At 37.7% G+C, this 21,198-nt stretch overlaps 1 protein-coding gene across 12 annotated transcripts in view; it reads right to left on the reverse strand.

The window, feature by feature from the left end:
- Positions 1–21,198, reverse strand: part of DPP10 (dipeptidyl peptidase like 10) — a 1,275,593-nt gene that overhangs the window by 288,441 nt on the left and 965,954 nt on the right. The gene's annotated exons all lie outside the window — the stretch shown is intronic.

Genomic DNA, 21,198 nt, shown 5'->3' on the forward strand with positions numbered 1-21,198 from the left:
TAGTTTCCTGTGATCTTGCCCAGCTCATTAGTCCCAGAGGTGCCACACAGAGGCAAGCACTCTGCAGTAATAAACAGGCAGCTTTGCCTGATATCAAAAACTCATGTGCTCTTTGTGAGCCTGCAAGTGATTGAGGATTTCTATTTCAACACAACAAACTTCAGAGACTGAAAATAATTAGCAAGCAGATTAAGACCTTCTGAACCTCTTCCACACTTCACTTTCCAACATTCTTGCCACACCAAGTATCTCACTGCTCTGTACACATGCTGGGCCCTTTCATGACTCTCGTTCTGTATGTGTCTTAAGGCATCTCCTCACTTTAGTTTTTTAACCCTAGAAAATTCCTACTCAATCTTCAAGGTACAGTTTTGATGTTCTTTTCTGGGAATTCTGAGCTATCTTGGCTCTTGAAGATCAATCCTTCTTCCATTTATTATAATTTCTTCTATTTATACAAATTTCCCCTCTAGAGTATGAACACTTCAAGTGAAAAGCAGGAATTATATGCAACTATTTTTATTCTTAATTGCTAGCACATTTGTTGATATTCAATTATTTGAAAATGAATGAGTAGATGTGTGGGAAAAATACAATATAACTAGTATTTGAAAGGGACTAAGATACATGTGTCCTTTTTAAATTTTCTGGAGGGAATATAATTTTTCCTGCTCCTAATGATATGGAATATTTTAAAGAATAATGAAAAAAGTCCTTGAGAATTTAGAGCTCTAATATCTAGGTCAAACTCTGCTACTACATAGCTTTATGTCATTTGACTGTCTGGGCCTCAATTTCCCAGCAATAAATCAGGGTGTTCTAAGCCCTCTGTAACATAAAAATGCTGTGACTTCTTGATAACTCATCCAGAACACCTTCCTCAACCCGGAAGAAATGAAACAACTTGGGCAACAAACACTGAAGACAAACTTCAGTGGACAGCCTATGTACCAAACAGAAAACACAAGATGAAATAAAGCAAAAGGCAATATTCCCAGATTATCACTAAGCCCATTTTCGCCATTCAATTCACCTCTGGCAGCAGGGGAAGAACATGTTGTACCTCTTTAAATGTGGAACCCCAACTTTAAGGTGTCACATGCTTGGATATCACACGTTACATTGCCCTTAAGTAGGAACTGGTCTGAATACACTTGGCCTAATTTAGCTCTGATCCAGAAAATAAACCAGACCTAAACTGATCCAGACTGAAAACTTCTAACCAGAGCTCTACACTTGATTTGAGAAAAGGTCTTAATAAATAGTTTTTGGATGTATGGTTAAATTTTGCACTAGAATAAATCTTGGGACGAGTACAAAATAATCCCCTATGTGAGGTTTACAAGCTTGACCAAGTTGTCTTGTATTTCCTATTGCTTCTTTTGAGATTACACTCATACCTAAATTTTAAAGATGCGAGTGCTTAGGAATTAATATGAAGTAAATGAGAAACTTGACGTCAGCATTAAAGAACCTATAGAAATAGCAACTGTTCATCTTCATCTTTTGCTGAAGATGAATAACAACCTTAAGCAATAAAGATCGGCAATTTCTTGTCTTCATCAGTTGTTTTTCATCATGAACACCTGTGTGTCAGGTAGCCCAGGAAGGTTAAATATAAAAATAAGAAATTAAAACAATAACAACAAATACCTGTAATTCTAGAAAGCTGACTACATTGATAACTTCCTAAGGATTATTTAATATTCTGTAAATGAACCCCATAAAAGAATTTTTATTTTTATTATTGTTTTTGTGACATAATATTATAAATAGCTAAAAGCACATTATACTTTCTTTCTCAGTTTTCACCATCTCACACTTTCAGGAAAAAAATAAGCATGTGAGAGTTACTGTTTCTTCAGCTTTTTTTTTTTTTCCGCTTTACCTACACAGTTGGGGGTAAATGCTTTGGATTTTTTCAAATAATTAATTTTTTCCCATTTGACAATGCAACTGTTCAATAAAAACCCATTTAATATTAATATGTCACTTGCACAGCAGGCATTCAAATCAACACAGTGACTACTTTCTCCTACTGGTTCTTGGCAGTTAGGTTTCATCTCTTAATTCTCTCTTTTAAGTAGAAAGGATATTAATCAGATACTGATGCTCGCTGAAGGGATGTTGAGAACTGTTTATAGCAGTAGTCACATTTCCAAGTACACCTGCAAGTCATAGCTTGTGTTCCTTGATGTAAGAGAAATGTATCCTTTTTACAGAGTGCCTACTGCTTTCTACTACATTCTAGGTATGGCAGGAAAAATAAATGAAAGAAAAAAATAGTATCTGTCCTCAGGGGGCTTATATTTGATGGTGGAAATACAGCACCTAATACTGCAGGGGTAAGTTGCCAATTGCACAGTCCAGAAGACAGGAGAGAAAGTTTTCCTGGAGAAGTTGTACTTAGCTGAAATGAGTGAACTTCTATGTGTCTGGCTGTTTTTACCTGAGAGTTTATTGTTTATTGTCAGCATGTTTGTGAACAAAATTATGATTGCCAGCTCTCCCCAACACCAGTTCAATTCAGAACTTTCATGGATATCCACAGCTTTGGCTTCCTGAGCTTTGTTCATTTATTGAGCTGCTTCTGAGACCTGTCAAAGGGACAAAGTGGTCCCCTTATTCTTTGACAGGGTGAAAGGCTAGGATTTGGCTTAGCTCGTATCATTTTCCAAATGGACTGGATTTTCGGGTAGGTCCACTTAGTGTTTGCTACCTGACATGACAACAAAAACCACAGATACTGTCTGGTAAGACTTCACCTTCATTTCCCCTTCCATGAGATTTTGCTGGGATGAAGACCACACTCTGATGCAATGCCCTTTGAGTCACAGGAGATGTCATCTCTGTTCTTCCAGTAAATTCTTAAGACTTTTGTGCCCTCTGAGTGAGGTCTAAAGCCACCAGTGGGTCATGAACAATGCAAAGGAATAGATGTGTGCCTTCCACTTCATGCCAAAGCTACTTAAACAATTTGATAAAATTGGCACAAACATTTCATAAAGGGAATATAAAGTTCACTTAATCCTTTTAAAGAATCAATATTGTGAAAATGACTATACTACCCAAAGCAATCTACAGATTCAATGCAATCCGTATCAAATTACCAATGGCATTTTCTACGGAACTAGAACAAAAGATCTTAAAATTTGTATGGAGACACAAAAGACCCCGAATAGCCAAAGCAGTCTTGAGGGAAAAAAACGGAGCTGAAGGAATCAGACTCCCTGACTTCAGACTATACTACAAAGCTACAGTAATCAAGAAAATATGGTACTGGCACAAAAACAGAAACATAGATCAATGGAACAAGATAGAAAGCCCAGAGATAAATCCACACACCTATGGTCAACTACTCTATGACAAAGGAGGCAAGGATATACAATGGAGAAAAGACAGTCTCTTCAATAAGTGGGGCTGGGAAAACTAGACAGCTACATGTAAAAGAATGAAATTAGAACATTCCCTAACACCATACACAAAAATAAACTCAAAATGGATTAGAGACCTAAATGTAAGACTGGACACTATAAAACTCTTAGAGGAAAACATAGGAAGAACGCTCTTTGACATAAATCACAGCAAGATCTTTTTTGATCCACCTCCTAAAGTAATGGAAATAAAAATAAACAAATGGAACCTAATGAAACTTGAAAGCTTTTGCACAGCAAAGGAAACCGTAAACAAGACGAAAAGACAACCCTCAGAATGGGAGAAAGTATTTGCAAATGAAGCAACTGACAAAGGATTAATCTCCAAAATTTACAAGCAGCTCATGCAGCTCAATATCAAAAAACAAACAGTGCAATCCAAAAGTGGGCAGAAGACCTAAATAGACATTTCTCCAAAGAAGACATACAGATGGCCAAGAAGCACATGAAAAGCTGCTCAGCATCACTAATTATTAGAGAAATGCAAATCAAAACTATAATGAGGGGCTTCCCTGGTGGCACAGTGGTTGAGAGTCCGTCTGCCGATGCAGGGGACGCGGGTTTGTGCCCCAGTCTGGGAGGATCCCACATGCCGTGGAGCGGCTGGGCCCGTGAGCCATGGCCACTGAGCCTGCGTGTTTGGAGCCTGTGCTCCGCAACGGGAGAGGCCACAGCAGTGAGAGGCCCGTGTACCGAAAAAAAAAAAAAACTACAATGAGGTGTCACCTCACACCAGTTAGAACGGGCATCATCAGAAAATCTACAAACAACAAATGCTGGAGAGGGTGTGGAGAAAAGGGAACCCCCTTGCACTGTCGGTGGGAATGTTAATTGACACAGCCACTATGGAGAACAGTATGGAGGTTACTTCAAAAAATAAAAATAGAATTACTATATGATCCAGCAATCCCACTACTGGGCATATACCCAGAGAAAACCATAATTCAAAAAGACACATGCACCCCAATGTTCACTGCAGCACTATTTACAATAGCCAGGTCATGGAAGCAACCTAAATGCCTATCGACAGACGAATGGATAAAGAAAATGTGGTACATATATACAATGGAATATTACTCAGCCATAAAAGGAAAGAAATTGGGTCATTTGTTGAGACGTGGATGGATCTAGAGACTGTCATATAGAGTGAAGTAAGTCAGAAAAAGAAAAACAAATATCGTATATTGACGCATATATGTGGAACCTAGAAAAATGGTACAGGTGAACCGGTTTGCAGGGCAGAAATTGAGACACAGATGTAGAGAACAAACGCATGGACACCAAGGGGGAAAGCGGCAGGGGGAGAGGGTGGTGGTGTGATAAACTGGGTGATTGGGATTGACATGTATACACTGATGTGTATAAAATTGATGACTAATAAGAACCTATAAAGTTCACTTAATCCTTTTAAAGATAAAATTCCAATCAAGCCATAAAATTCCCCATTTATGCTTGTCTGTAAAGGTTTTACTTTCTCCATTGAATCTGAATGAGATCCTTGCTGGGTAGAGTAATTTTGGTTTTAGGTTTTTCCCTGTCATCACTTTTTTTTTCCCCCTTTCATCACTTTAAATATGTCCTGCTACTCCCTTCTGGCTTGCGGAGTTTCTGCCGAAAGATCAGCTGTTAACCTTATGAGTATTCCCCTGTACGTTATTTGTTGCTTTTCCCTTACTGCTTTTAATATTTTTTCTTTGTATTTAATCTTTGATAGTTTGATTAATATGTGTCTTGGCATGTTTCTCCTTGGATTTATCCTGTATGGTACTCTCTGCACATCCTAGACTTGATGGACTATTTCCTTTCCCATATTAGGGAAGTTTTCAGCCATAATCTCTTCAAATATTTTCTCAGTCCCTTTCTTTTTCCCTTCTTCTTCTGCAACCCCTATAATTCAAATGTTGGTGCGTTTAATATTGTTCCAGAGGTCTCTGAGACTCCCCTCAATTCTTTTCATTCTTTTTTCTTTATTGTGATCTGTGGTAATTATTTCCACTGTTTTATCTTCCAGGTCACTTATCCATTCTTCTGCCTCAGTTATTCTGCTATTGATCCCTTCTAGAGAAATTTTAATTTCATTTATTGTGTTGTTCATGATTGTTTGTTTGCTTTTTAGTTCTTCTAGGTCCTTGTTAAACATTTCTTGTGTTTTCTCCATTCTATTTCCAAGATTTTGGATCATCTTTACTATCGTTATTCTGCATTATTTTTCTGTTATACTGCCTATTTCCTCTTCATTTGTTTGGTCTGGTGGGTTTTTACCTTGCTCCTTCATCTGCTGTGTGTTTTTCTGTCTTCTCATTTTGCTTAACTTAACTGTGTTTGAGGTCTCCTTTTCGCAGGCTGCAGGTTCGTAGTTCCCGTTGTTTTTGGTGTCTGTCCCCAGTGGCTAAGGTTGATTCAGTGGGTTGGGTAGGCTTCCTGGTAGAGGGGACTGGTGGCTGTGTTCTGCTGGATGAAGCTGGATCTTGTCTTTCTGGTGGGCAGGTCCACGTATGGTCGTGTGTTTTGGGGTGTCTGTGTACTTATGATTTTAGGCAGCTTCTTTGCTAATGGTTGTGGTTGTGTTCCTGTCTTGCTAGTTGTTTGGCATAGGGTATCCAGCACTGTCATTGAGTGGAGCTGGGTCTTAGCGTTGAGACGGAGATCTCTGCAAGAGCTCTTGCTGATTGATATTACATGGGTCCAGGAGGTCTCTGGTGGTCCAATGTCCTGAACTTGGCTCTCCCACCTCAGAAGCCTGACACCTGGCTGGAGCACCAAGACCCTGTCAGCCACATGGCTCCTGTTGCTAGAGGATCCACATTTCATCTGGAAAGGACATAAATCTGGCCATCTCACTTCAGGCCTAGCCCATCCACCTTTTCTCCCTTTGTGCTTAGTCTGTTTCACTTGCTCATAGCTGGCCCCATGCAGAGGCCTCGCCCCCGGCCCTTCAGACCAGAGTTCCTCGTGAAACGGCTGAGCCAATATCTAAGCTCAGGGTGTGCGCTGAAGCTCCTCACAGGACACCCAACTCAAGATGGCGGCAGGTTGTGCCGACTGCACCCTTCTTAATGGCGTTTTCTTTTCTGCTTTATAGATCTCTCTGTACTACTCAGCAATAGAAGGGAACAAACTATTGATACACGTGGCAATTTATATGGATCTTAAGAGCATTATACTGAATGGAAAAAAAAAAAAAACACCTAAAAGTCAATCTCAAAAGGTTATATATTGTATAATACAATTTATATACCATGCCGGAGATAACAAAATTGTAGAGATGGAGAACAGGTGTTGCCAGAGATTAGAGAAGGGGAGGGAGGGTGTGACTACAAAGGAGAAGTATAAGAGATTTTCTTCATGGTGACAGAACGGATGTGTATCTCAATTGTGCGTGGTGATGTTAGTTATATGTCAGAAAATGCAACAGAAATATACATAGGACATGCCAAAAAATGAGTGTATGCAAAATATGTATGCAGAATATCTGAGAAAGATCTATAATCTACTTAATTTTATTGTACAATTTTTGATAAATACACTCTTCCTGGTTTTAATAATGCACAACTGTTATGAAAGATGTCACCATGGCAGGAAGCTTGGTGATGGGTACAGACACATCTCCAGGCTGTGCTGAAACTTCTTGTGAATCTATGTTTAAAAGTAAATAAAAGTAAAACTAAAAAGTAAAATTTAAAAAATCCCCTAGCCCTTAGAAGCATCTAACATGCTGTATAAATTACTCATTTATTTTCATTATTCTCTTAAAACTCCATGTTGACAAGAAATTCTCATTTTTGTTCAGGGCTGTATCCGTGATGCATACAACAATGCTAGGCACAGAGTAAGCGCTCTGTGAATCGGTACTGAATAAATTTATGTTGGATGACTATACTATTTTACGTTAAGGAAAACCATCTTAACATTGTGATTAATATCAAGACCTTTGACTCTGATCCCAGTTCTGCTGTTATGTAGCTAGTAGGTCTTCATCAAATCTCTTTAACTTTTTATTCAATTTTCTCATCAAAAATATGAATAATGGGGCTTCCCTGGTGGTGCAGTGGTTGAGAGTCCACCTGCCGATGCAGGGGACACCAGTTCGTGCCCCGGTTCCGGGAAGATCCCACATTGGCTGGGCCCGTGAGCCATCGCCACTGAGCCTGTGCATCCAGAGCCTGTGCTCCGCAACAGGAGAGGCCACAGCAGTGAGAGGCCCACGTACCGCAAAAAAAAAAAAAATATATATATATATATATATATAAATAATGCTTAAAAGGTTAAATTAAAAGAACACACAATAATTCAGAGATGGTAGAAGTGCCACCTGAGATAAACTTCTTGGAAATAACTACAGTAATATGTTTCAATAACTCTTACAAAATTAACATCATTCAACTCAGTGATTTATTAGAAACGTGGACACAGTTTTAAATGCTAGGATGATCATCACGACATTATCTAAATAGAGGAAAAATTTGAAATAACCTAAATATCCAACAACAGGAAAAAGGGCTTTATGTTTTTGGTGAATTGTACAGTAATTTGGAGCATTTTTCTGAAAACAAAGACATCATTTTCTTTGATGAATGAATAATTAAGTACAGATCTAATCTGCAATAAATTATAGTAAGTTTTGAATGTCTATTCTTTTTTTTTTTTTTTTTTTTTTTTTTTTTTTTTTTATGGCTGTGTTGGCTCTTCGTTTCTGTGCGAGGGCTCTCTCCAGTTGCGGCAAGCAGGGGCCACTCCTCACAGCGGTGCGCGGGCCTCTCACTATCACGGCCTCTCTTGTTGCGGAGCACAGGCTCCAGACGCGCAGGCTCAGTAATTGTGGCTCACGGCGCCAGCTGCTCCGCGGCATGTGGGATCCTCCCAGACCAGGGCTCGAACCCGTGTTCCCTGCATTGGCAGGCAGACTCTCAACCACTGCGCCACCAGGGAAGCCCCTAAATGTCTATTCTTTATTAACATCATGACAAGCTACAGCATCAAATAACTGTATTTTTCATACCACCAGTAAATACACAAATAGTTTTGTCAATTATAAGGAAGAGTAAGTGAGCATGCATATCACTATTTCGGTCTCATGATACTGAATTTGCAAATAAAGTTATTAATAAAATGCCCTCCTCCCAGAATGTGTTATTATGCATGACAGGCATATGTATTAAGTGAAATTCAACCGCAAAAAATAAAAATCTGCTCCTCAATTCCATTTAGAGGGAAAAGCAATAACGACAAAGTGATGCCCTATATTGAAAACTGTTAATGTTTTTGCATTTGGGATATTATAGGCAGAAACATTTTTCTATTTGAAAAGAAAAGTGATTAAATCATTGTCAATCAGCCAATATTCATAAATGTGAGTACAAAATTATAGGTGCAGAAACTAGTCTAAGGTGAAAACTTAATGTGAAAAGCTTTGATTATTGAATTTATCTCTTTTATGAAGATCAAATTTCACATCAATACCACTGGCTTTTCATCATCTCTGTAAAGTATCTCTTATTTTTTGAGACTAGAAAGGCTATTTTTTGAGACTAGAAAGGCTTAACAGTCTAGAAAGGCTGTTAAGCAGAAGAAGCAGGGAATAGGTCCTCTCTCCCCGAGTGGCAAATGTTTGTCCCGCTCCTTGTGGAGTCATTCACTTATTCAAGAAAGAAATGACAATAGTGCACAGCTGCATGGAACTTGGTATTGGGGATATCACATCAATTAAGGCCTTGTTAGAGCCTTAAATGATCTCAAAGGCACAAGAGGAGAAAAATGTGTAAAAATGTAAATTGGACATAATTCAGTACAGGTAAGTAAAATTCAGTATGATTATGCAACATTTAGTTATGTTACAGGTACACTGGATTAAATCTTCTATATAAACAAAAAATGTGCTCTTAAAAATGAAGTCTCAATTTTTTGACAATGACTGTTGGTCATTTTCTGGCTGAGTTCTTTTAAAAATGCATGGTCTCATTACTCTAGTTACATTCTCTGCTCCCTCTTTATTCAGAAATGCTCGGGTCCTTTCCATTTGGCTAAATTAAGAGTCTCCTTATACCACACACTATCTTTGAGCTGGTTAATTTACTAACACACAATCTTTACCATTTTTTTTCTTTTTTAAATAGGCAACATAAAAGCAATTACAAGTGAATTAGCGTAAACTCCAATTAGGAATCATAACATTGTCGTCTCTTGGTATAATCAGAAAACACTACATCTGAATTTCTTTCCATGTGTACATTTTTTCTTTTACTTGAAGTTTGCTACTTCTAGTAAGAATTACTGTTATATTTTTCTGAAAAGTTGTCCTATGTTTGATCTTTTTCAAACTAGATATGAGTAAATAAAGCAAAGTAGACTGCTTTTGACATTCTTTCTATAAATGTTGACATTTATAGAAAGAAAATTTCAGGACTATATATTCTGCAAGACTTCAAACTTGACAGATTAGTAGGAGAGTCACACAACTCTTTCTTCCTGTGTTTATGCTATGATGTATTTTAGAGGGGAAACTGCTGTCTTTCTTGGATTAATGAAAGACTGAGATTTAACTATTCCAACACAGTTCACCTGTGCAAGTTTCCTTTACACAGTGCCTATAATGGAGCGTTATCCATCCACCATTTGTAAATTTCTAAAGAAAGTAGGCCCCTGTATCATTGAACAAGTAACTGTTAGAGAGGCCTTCTTTATGCTGAGCCAAATCTGTCTTCCTGTTGCCATTTGTTTTTACTGGCCTTAGTTTTACACTAAGAAATACATCTGACTTCTATTCTCTTTGACACCCCTGCAACACTCAAGATATCTATTATTATCCCTGTCTTTTGCCAAGTTTTCTCTGTTCATAGCTACATATCTAATTCCTTCATTACAGTTTCTAAGTCTTTGAGAATTATGACTGTCTCCTTCCGTATGGTCTCCAGTTGGGTACAGCATCCCAGGTGCTTTCCAACTGGCACTTAAAACATTGGGATATTTACCTCCTGTGTTCTAGAGCAGCACTGAGCAAGAGAAATATAATGCAAGTACTATATAAGTAAGTTTAATTTTTATAGCCCTATTAATAAAAAAAGAGAAAAAAGTTTAAAAATTACTAATACATTGTATTTAGTCCAATATATACAAAAATGTTGTTTTATCATATCTTGAATATGACCTATTATTAATGTTTTACTTTTTTTTTTTTTACTAAGCCTTCAAAATCTGGAGTGTGTATTTTGCAGTAACAGCACACCTCAACTTAGACTAATTGCATTTCAAGTGCTCATTCAGCCCATGTGGCCAGTGGCTACAGTATTGGACAGTACAGTTCTAGGCAGTTTAATTTTATTAACTCGTCTTGAAAAATATATTGATGTTTTTAAAGTTCATGGGAGAGTCTAAGTCCATACTGAGTTTGGATCAATAAAAGTACCTAAGTTGGGATACTGGTTACTCTTTTCATCCTATATTTTAAGAACCAGATTTTTAAATAAAACACATGCTTAAATTCATTCCAACCATTAATAAATTTAATGTTGTTGACTTGGGCTAGCATTCCCGCCTCTAGATTATCTGTAATCTTGATTTTGTAGTCTACTAAATCAACTCTCATTCTAAACTTTTATCTGCATTTTTTTATCTATTTAAATCTTGTTTAATCATATTGAATAGGAAAGAACAATAACAATAATACAGGCCTGTGCTACATTGATAGAGATGCTCACACATAATATTAATTAATCATAACTCTCTTGGTAGTTAGCCAGCTTCAAAGCCACCTGACTTCACCAGCATTCAGCATGTAATCTCCACTAATGCTACAGTGAGTTCATGATGAACTGTCCAAAACCTTCATGCAATTTGATTTCTTCCTATCGGGATCTGTGACACATAAGTATTCTCATCTCCTTATTTTCATGCCCTAGTATAGTCCCCTCCCACTTGGAATCACAGCTGACCCTGTGTGGCCAATAGAATATAGTGGTAATGGAGGCTTATGTGGTCCAAGCTAGATCCAAAAAGGCATTGCAGACTCCACCTTGCTCCCTTGGATCACCCATTCTGGGAGAGGCCAGCTACCCTGCCATGAGGACATCAAGTAACCCCGTGGAGTGGTCCACATGGAGAAACACTGAGCTGTCAGCCAACAGCCAGCATTAACTTCCAGCCACATGAATGAGCCACCTTGGAAGCAGATCCTCCGTCCCGTCAAGTCTTCCGATGACTGCAGCCCCAAACAACATCTGACAGCAATCACAAACGAGAATGCAAGTGGGAATGTCATAGCAGAGCCCTTCCAGAATGCACAAGATCCACGATGATAATAAATTACTGTTTTATGCCACAAAGGTCTGTAGTAATTATACAACATTAGATTACTTAAACAAGATTGGAATGCTTAGTATGACAATGTTTTGCTAATACATTATTTCTCAAAGTATTCTAATAATTTTGTCTATAAATGGAAACAAGATATATGTATCTATGACAAAAACAAGACTTGGATGAGATAAATCAACATATTGTTAGTGGTGTTCTCTAAAAGAGGTAAATACAAGCATTATAATCATCTTTTTCATGTTTTTCAGTGTTTTCAAATTCTCTATACTAAACATTATTTTCAAAATCAAAATAAAACAAATGCTATGTAGTTGAATTAATGATACACTGATAAATACAATAATAGCTACTACAAAAAGGAAAAGTTGTAAATTCTATCTGCCAAAACTTAGGGTTCCTCCCTTCCTTCCTTCCTTCCTTTCTTTCCTTTTTTTCCTCCTAGGATTCTTCTGCTTTAACCAAGGAAAAAAATCCAAAATTGATGTTAATATTTTTTTCATGCCTTATTATCTCTCTTTAGAAAGGAGGAGGTTAACTAGAAAGGTCATTTAGCAGCAGCAGCTACAATGGGATCAAGAAGGTGTGTTCTATGGGCACTGGAAGGCAGGAGGCTCTCAAGGTGAACTCCAAGTCCCATATATTTGAGTTCAGTCACTTTCCTAGGCTGTGATTTCCTGAGTTTATTATTAATAGGATTATTTGAAATATTAGCGCTCCCCAAGTGCACGAATCTTAATAGCTTAGATAATTCCACGACCAGATCATGTACTCCCACAGACTTCTTAAATATTTGTCTGTAATTGTAAAGCACTGAAGTATTAAGGCTCAGAATTTAATTAGATAATTCACTAGAGAAGAGTTACTTTTTTAGGCAGTAGTGCATGCAGGATTCATGGTACAGTGAATTATATCTTAGTTAAAATAGAAATTTATCATAAAGAAGGTCTTGTCTACAGAGCTACAGACTAGTAGAAACATAAACTGAAGTGAATGCATCTAACTCTAGAGAATAACAAGACCACTCTTCTGCAGAGCATCGACTTTGGAGGACAGACATCAACACAGTAACTGTAGCACACGTGTAATTGATTTATTCCTTCTGTTAGACACGGTTTAAAAGATTCATTCGGTTTTGCTTTTCTTTTTAGAAAGAGCTTATTCTCATGAAGATTCATCTTCTAATTATTCCTAAACAACAGTAAATGCAATTAAAGTTTCTGACCCCAAACATAAGACATAATAAGTATGTTGGCAATGTAAATAGTTAATTTAGCTATTTATTAGTCTATTTAATATGCATTGTTAATCCCAACAGTAAGAAAACTATAAATATTAGTTTAAAGGGTTTTTTTTAAAATACTTGTTTCTACTTATTTTGTTTGTCTTAAGTATATATTATTACATATATTACACTATGGACTTTTCAAAGATGGCTTAAAATGCAATTGTTAAATAATTCAAATGGACTAATAATGTTAAGCATATTGGAATAATATATAAAATAAACTTGATTTAAATGGTTAAAACTATTTATGATTTAACATAACTCAGAATAAAGGAAAAAATAACTTTGATATTGGAAATGTCAAATACTAGATGACAATTCTTAAGCACAAATATTCTGATAATCAAGATTTCATAAAATCTAGACTGCATTATATTTTGGAATACTTTTTTCTTCCTCAGGAATATTTTCAAATTAATGGTATCAAAGTGTAACCCACAGTTATTTAGTTGGCTATTTTTGAGAAACAACTTCTAAGAAGCAAATAGAAAATTAAAATGCATAACCAGTAAGTCTGGATGAATATAATAAATGCTACCTGAGTACTGAGAATAATTATATGCAATACAAGTTCCATTTGTCTTCTAATTACTTAATTAGAATACAGTTGATATAATTGCAAATGAATGGGAAAATAATTACGCCAGATTACAGAATAAATCTATGGAGATATGTAATAACTTTCAGAAAATGGCATGGGCTTTGGAGCTAGAAAGATGGGATTGAGTCCGAGCTCTGCGACTGGGAAGTGGGACCCTAAGTAAGTAAGTTAGCATCTCTAAGCTTCCCACCTTTGTAAAATATGTTATCAGTGACTAAGGAGCAAGGATTTGGGCACGTTTAAATTGATGGACTTCCCATATAAGAGGCACTATTTGAATACTCAACAAAAGTTTGTTCCCTCTACTAAAATCCATTTTTGAAACAGGCACCAAAAAAGCAGCAGGGTAATAGGTAGAAAAGGGAGTGATCAGAGAAAATAATCCAACACAAAAAAGCTATATTGTTCAGGCATATATTTTTTATAGTCCAATTGGCAGTCAAATGGATAAACAATGATATTTGCAGTGGAATGCTATAATAGTAGGGAAAATGAACAAGGTACTATCCAACTATTGAACAATATGGATATATTTCACAAACATCGTTGAGTAAAAGAAGACATACACAAAACAGCACACACTGTATGAATATATATATATATGTAAAAAATAGAAAAAAATAATCTAATCTGTTAAAAGCTTGAACAGTGGCCTCCCTTGAGGTGGGTAGTGACTGGAAAGGAGCACAGTAATGTTTTGCTTCTTGATCTGGGTGATAGTTACAGAGATACGCTCAGTTGTAAAACTTCATCAGACTATCCTCACAGTATGTGCGTGCTCCTGTATGCATGCTACACTTCAACAAAACATTTAAGTATGGATAATTTGAATATAAACTCACCTATTTTCTCCATCTTCCATGCATTCCTCACTAGGTCACGCCTAATTATAATATGACAGATTAAGCATCAACCTTGAAGAGTAAATGAGGCCAGACCAATGGCCAAGGTCAGAAAGGAACAGCTGAACGTTAAATCCAGGATTAAATTATTTTGAAATACTAAAGAGAAAATGGTAGACTCTCTTTTTTAAATGATATTTTCTCTAAATCACTGCCATATACATGGTTAAGTTCTAGCTACTTAGGTCTTTTCCCAAGTAGAGCTCTTGAATTTGAAGGAATCATTTCCTCTGAATACGTATAGCTCTCAATCTTGAGCTATATCAGAAAATCACCTGGAGGGCTTGTTACCCACAGATCTTGGGTCCCATCTCCAGAGTTCCTGTTTCATTTGGCCTGGGCAGAGCCCAAGAATTTACACTGCTAATAATTCTCAGGAGATCCTGGTGCTGCTATTCTGGGAACATATATTGAGAACTATGGTTCCAGAAAAAAAAAAGTTTCAATCTTGAGTCATATTATGCAAATTTATTATGCAAAGGAATCTCCTTTGTCTCTATATTTTCATTAATAAGATAACATCAACTGCTATAAAGAGAAATGGTAAGGAATGAAGATGTACAGGTACAGTCTTTGGCACCAAGTAGGTGCAGTATTAAAAAGCAGGTATTTTCATCTTTATTTCTTGTCTTTCCCTTGTCTGAAGTCTGAAAAGTCTTCAATAGGTGGAAGAGAGCAGTTCACTTAAATTCAGTGGACTGTAAGCCTGGCTGACATTACAGTCTCCTGGGGAGTTTTTGAAACTCCAGTGTTTGGGCTCTATCCCCAAACAATTAAATCAGGATTTCTGCAGGGTGGACTCAACTCTCCAGGTGATTCTGATGTGCAGCCAGGATTGAGAATCACTGTTTTAGTTTCACAAACATTGACTACGTGTTTACAATGCGCCATGCACTGCAGAAAACCCTGTGGGCTTTAAAAGGAATAAAGCAAAGTTCTTGACTTTAAGGGTCTTATAGTTTAGTCAAGGAGATGTACACATAAATGGTCGTGTTCAACGCAATGACAGAAATATTGAGAGGTAAGCATGTACCACATGCCATAAAGGCACAGAGAAGGGCAACTGACCCTTGCCTGGCACTTCAAGGAAAAGTTTGGTGGAGGTTCTTGTTTATTAATTCATAAATTATGTTTCAATTTATTCTTTTTTTTTTTGCGGTACGCGGGCCTCTCACTGTTGTGGCCTCTCCCGTTACGGAGCACAGGCTCCGGACGCGCAGGCCCAGCGGCCATGGCTCACGGGCCCAGCCGCTCCGCGGCATGTGGGATCCTCCCGGACCGGGGCACGAACCCGTATCCCCTGCATCGGCAGGCGGACTCTCAACGACTGCGCCACCAGGGAAGCCCTCTTTTTTTTTTTTTTTTTTTTTTTTTTTGAGTAACACTGTGTCAGGCATTGTGTTAGACACAATTATAGTTGTGATAAATTCTACAGTGGGGAAAGAGAGTACCATGAAACTTGTAATAGGGAAATATGACCAAATCAGCCTTGATTTGGAACAGCCAAATGGAACAGCCTTGATGTTTAAGGCACGTATGCTTGAGTTGGCATCTAAAGAATAAGTACAAATTATCAATATGAAGAAAGGGGTAGGAACTTGTTCCAGGCAGAAGAGTAGTGAAAGCCCGATGATGGGAGGGGCATGGTGTTTCGAAGAACTGAAGGAAATCCCAGAAGTGCTGAGAACAGGTTGGGGGTGGTTTGTGGAAGGTGAGGCTAAAACGGCAGGCAGGGCCTTGTAGGCTATTATGACTTCTTTATCCCAAGAAGCCTAGGAAGGTTCTAAACAGTGGATGACAATCAGATTTTAAAGATCAGCTTAGCTTGAGTGTGGGAAACTGATTAAAAGGAAGAGGAGTGATTGAAGGGAACCTGGGCTATGACATTCCTTCCAACAAGAGATGACTTAAACACACTATCCCCCCATTTTTATAAATTGAAATATATTTTGACCTATATCATTGTATAAGTTTAATGTGTACATGTTCATTTATATATTGTAATATGACTGCCACTGTAGCAATAATTAGCATCTCTATCACGTTACAGAATTACACTTTCTTTTTAGGTATTTGCAAGAATTTTTAGTCTCAGCAAGTTTGATGATTCTCATACAGTACTGTTGTCTATATTCACTGTACTGTGCATTATAATTTCTAGGGCTTGTTTACTACTCCTTGTAAGTTTGTCCCCTAAAATAACATCTGTCCTCTTCCCCCACCCGCCATCCCCTGGTAACCACCATTTTATTCTGTTTTAACAAGTTGGTATTTTTTAAATTCTACACGTAAGTGATACCATACAGTACTTGTCTTTCTCTCCAGGCTCTTCATTCTTCTGTACCCCATCCTTCAGACAAGGACACAGATGTGAGAAACCAGGCAGGTTTCCTGCTGAGTTATTGCAGAGTAATCAGTGTTCATAATGATAGCCATGAGCCAAGGAGAAAAGTATTTAGTGAGTTCTCTTTCCTTGGTCTAATAATGCAGAAAATATACCACTTATTTTAGAAATATTTCTCTCAAATATTGTTACCTCCTAAAACATAGTTGGATAAACTCAACAATCTGGATATATGAGGTGAGATTTATTTTGGTTTTGTTTATTTATTTTCCCTTTGATTATGCAAGTTTAATATCTTCTTTTGAAAAAAGAGGAAAGGGCTTCCCTGGTGGCGCAGTGGTTGGGAGTCCGCCTCCCGATGCAGGGGACACGGGTTTGTGCCCCGGTCTGGGAGGATCCCGCGTGCCGCGGAGCGGCTGGGCCCGTGAGCCATGGCCGCTGAGTCTGTGCGTTCGGAGCCTGTGCTCTGCAACAGGGGGAGGCCGCAGCAGTGGGAGGCCCGCGTACCGCAAAAAAAAAAAAGAGGAAAATGATCAATCTGATTTCCTGCTCCTTTCTCCAGCATTTCTGGGACATCACCTGGAGGTTTTTAAGTTTGCTTTGCTTTGGTGTCAGCTTCTGTGTAAACAGGGTCACCAAGTGATATGGGTCTGACAGTTCCTGCAATTGTGACAAGTAGTCTGGGCATAAAAAAACAAACTATCAGGAAGCTTCCTGGCCGCAAGTAAAAGCACTTCAGCAGGGGCAGCCAGACTTAAGCTCTACCATTGCCAGTAGACTTCTCCTTTTGCAGCAAACGGAATAAATATCACACTTACAGTCTTAAGGATCACAAGGTCACCCCAAAGTGCCCCTGCAGCATTCTCTACCTTCCTACAGGAAGACTCATCTTTACTTCCAATCATAAACGATCTTTTCTCCCTGTTTCCCCCATTTATCTGTAAGAGTGTTACAGGAGAATATCATTTACCTTGATCTGTCCACAGATTCCTGTAGACAACAGGCACAAAACATTCTCAAATTCTGTGGAGCAGAACAACCTAGGAACCATGCTATAGGCCCAAAATATGAGAAACATTAATCTGGCCAGAAAAAGAAAAGCAGCTTCTCACTTTGTTCAAATTACCTTTTTGATGTTGTAGAACACAAATAATTTGCATGGGGGAAACAGTCTTCATATTAATCATATTAGAATTAATTAATAGTTGTACATCTCAACAGAAAAGATTCAGCCTAAGTTCAATAAAATTGACATTGATACAAAAATGAATATTATTTTGTCTTCTTTGCAAAGGACTAAAAAATTATTGGCTTATAGTTTCCATGATTTATTTAGCATGCAACTCCTGATGCAGAATCTTCAAAAACTGTCCATAAACCTATATTAGTAATCGTAATTGCTCTATGACTATGGATACAGTTAGTCCCCTACATAAGAACCTTCAAGCTGTGAACTTTCAAAGATGCTAACATGCATTCCCATGTCCAATCACATTAAGTTAGTTCATGCGTCTGGTGTACATTGTCGTGTGCATGCATCCTCTACAAGTGGTTGTGCTTTTGTGTACTTTACTGTACAGTACTGTATAGAGTACAGTAGTACAGTATCTTTATTTTAAGCCCAGGATGTCTGGAAGCAGGCGTAAAAGCAGTGGTGATGCAGGTGGTACTGCTAAGAAGCAGCAGGAATTGGAGGCCCAGAGAAAAGACGAAGGGAGACAAGAGGGAGAAGTAACTGAAGAACTGAAGAGATTCAGGACGCAGGAAATGGCATGGGGATTTTCTTTATTTGAGGAGGAACTGTGAGTTTTTGAGCCATACCCGAATGTAGAACGGTACCTGAAGGATGCAGCAGCCGTTGAGAATACAATTCAGTGCTACCCTGTCATCTATGCCGAGAAAAAAAGAGCTACCACCCAGACATCACTGGATCGTTTTCTCAAGAGCGTAGATAGAAGTGAATCCAGCAAGGAACCAGAACCTGTGCCATCAGTGTCAGGCGTGAGTGACACTGCAGCCTGCCCTCCATCTCCTATTGCTGATGACCCTTAAACTCTGCCATCTCCCACCTCCTCTCCCTCCTCCAGTCAGTAACACTTCTTGCCTGTTCACTAGATGCCAGCCCCTGGATGCCAGCTGTTGTACTGTACTATTGTACTTTTCAAGGTACTGTGCTGTAAGATTAAAAATGTTTTCTTTATTTTTGGTGTTTGTTTTTTATGTATTATTTGTGTGAAAAGTATTATAAACCTATTACAGTACAGTACTATATAGCCGATTGTGTTAGTTGGGTACCTAGGCTAACTTTGTTGGACTTATGAACAAATTGGACTCTCGGAACAGAACTCGTTCATACGCAGGGAACTTACTGTACTAAAATTGCAGATCATTGTAGTGTTTGTTAAAATAGTAGAGGTAACATGCAAAAAGCTAAGAAAAAAATAAAAATAAAGCTAAGAAAAAAGTCAGAATCATACACTTCATCACTCAGACACGATGATGATGCCAACTTAAGCTCTGAATAAAGCATTTCAACATTGGTAACCCACAGATAAGTGTGATTCCACATGCGTAGCCCACAGGTTACACACAGAAGAACTCAGTTGTTGACCTAAAAGGCACTTTCTAAATTTGGCCTACACTAAATTATTGATATTTGATTCAAACTGAGAATATCAGTAGGGAAATAAAACTAAATTAGCGCTCCCCAGCAAGCTCCTCTGACTCCAAAATAACAGTGCTAGATCCTGTATATCCTCTTGCACAGGATCCCAGAGGCAGGATTACTACCACATGACCAGGACATTTTTCAGGACAGTACATTTGAGTAAGTTTGAGAAGCGTTCATATTTCTTCCCTCTTCATTATAGTCATGGGGAAACTGAGGACAGGTATGGCATTCATGAAACCGTTTATTGTGTTGGGTGGTTTTCCAATAATACATCAAACATGTCCCTTCGGAGTCTTGCCCCTCCGAAGACTGGGCATGATTACGTTCACTCGTATGAACGATAGGTCTTTTTATTACTATGATCATTAGAAAGAGAGGTTTTGATCACTTGTCACCATAAACAATTGCAACTAAAATAGCATGAATGTTTATGCATAAAATATATAAAAAAATACAAGTTTATATTTATCACACTGGTGGGCATTTCTCTAAGCTTAGAACAAAAATAAACACAACAAAGTGAAAGATAAAAATTCACAAAATTCAAAATTTCTCCAAGTCAAAAAATAATTAAAACCAAAAAATCAGTGATATATTTAAAGAAAGGACAATAAAACTAATGATTGAATTCTACACATAGATGTTTAAAAAAATACTAAGACTACAAAAGATAAATGAACGGAGTAAATAAACGTTATTCACAATAAAAGTAAAAAAAAAAAACAACCTGAAAATAATAGTCCAATTGGTATTTAAATACATATTAAAATACATGTGTATCTTTATAGTATTTATATGGATACAAACATATGGATATATATTGAGCATATTTAATTTTATATATGAATATATAAATATACTCAAGGGACTACAGTCAAGAAACCATGCCTAAGGAGATTGATCTCCTTGATTAAAATGCTGGGCTGTAATGCATAAAAATTTGGGGGGCCTTGAGTATACTTCACATAGGATGAATATGAAATATTTGGGGACTATGTTAGTCAGCCTCTAAGATGGTCTCCCCAAATCCTCACCCTCTGGTAGCCCCCTCCAACACTGAATTAGAGCTGACTTGTGTGACAAAAAAATATACATACATGGTGAAAATAACAGGTTACTTCCAAAGAGAGATCAAGCAAGGCACTGAAATCCCTATCTTTATCTTCTGCGCTACTCACTCTGGGATACTCCAAGTACCACGTTATGAGGACACTCAAGTAGCACTGTAGAGAGTTTCATGTGGAGAAACCTGAGGCCTCATGACGTCAGCAAGCACCAATTACCCACCCATGTGACAGATCTACCTTGGAAGTCTATCCTCCAGCCTCAGTCAAGCTGTCAGATGACTGCAGCCCCAGCTGATACCTGATTGCAACATCATTAAAGCCAGAACCTCCCACTTAAGCCAATCCCAAATTCCTGATACACACAAACTGTGAACAACAGTAATTTTTTTTTGTCACTAAGTTTGGGGTGATTTATTACATAGTAATATAACACCAATACTTATTGTGTGTATGTGTGTGATGTGGGGGGGGGGGTTGTGTATGCATTCAAAATTAGTAGTTAGGTTATACATAACCTATCAATTTAATAATTACTCTGTTTTTTCATCTTTATTGGACTATAGTTGCTTTACAATGTTGTGTTA

The sequence above is a fragment of the Aethalodelphis obliquidens genome, unplaced genomic scaffold (assembly GCF_003676395.1).
Source record: "Aethalodelphis obliquidens isolate GAN/ISIS:26980383/991018 unplaced genomic scaffold, ASM367639v1 scaffold47, whole genome shotgun sequence".
NCBI lineage: Eukaryota > Metazoa > Chordata > Mammalia > Artiodactyla > Delphinidae > Aethalodelphis > Aethalodelphis obliquidens.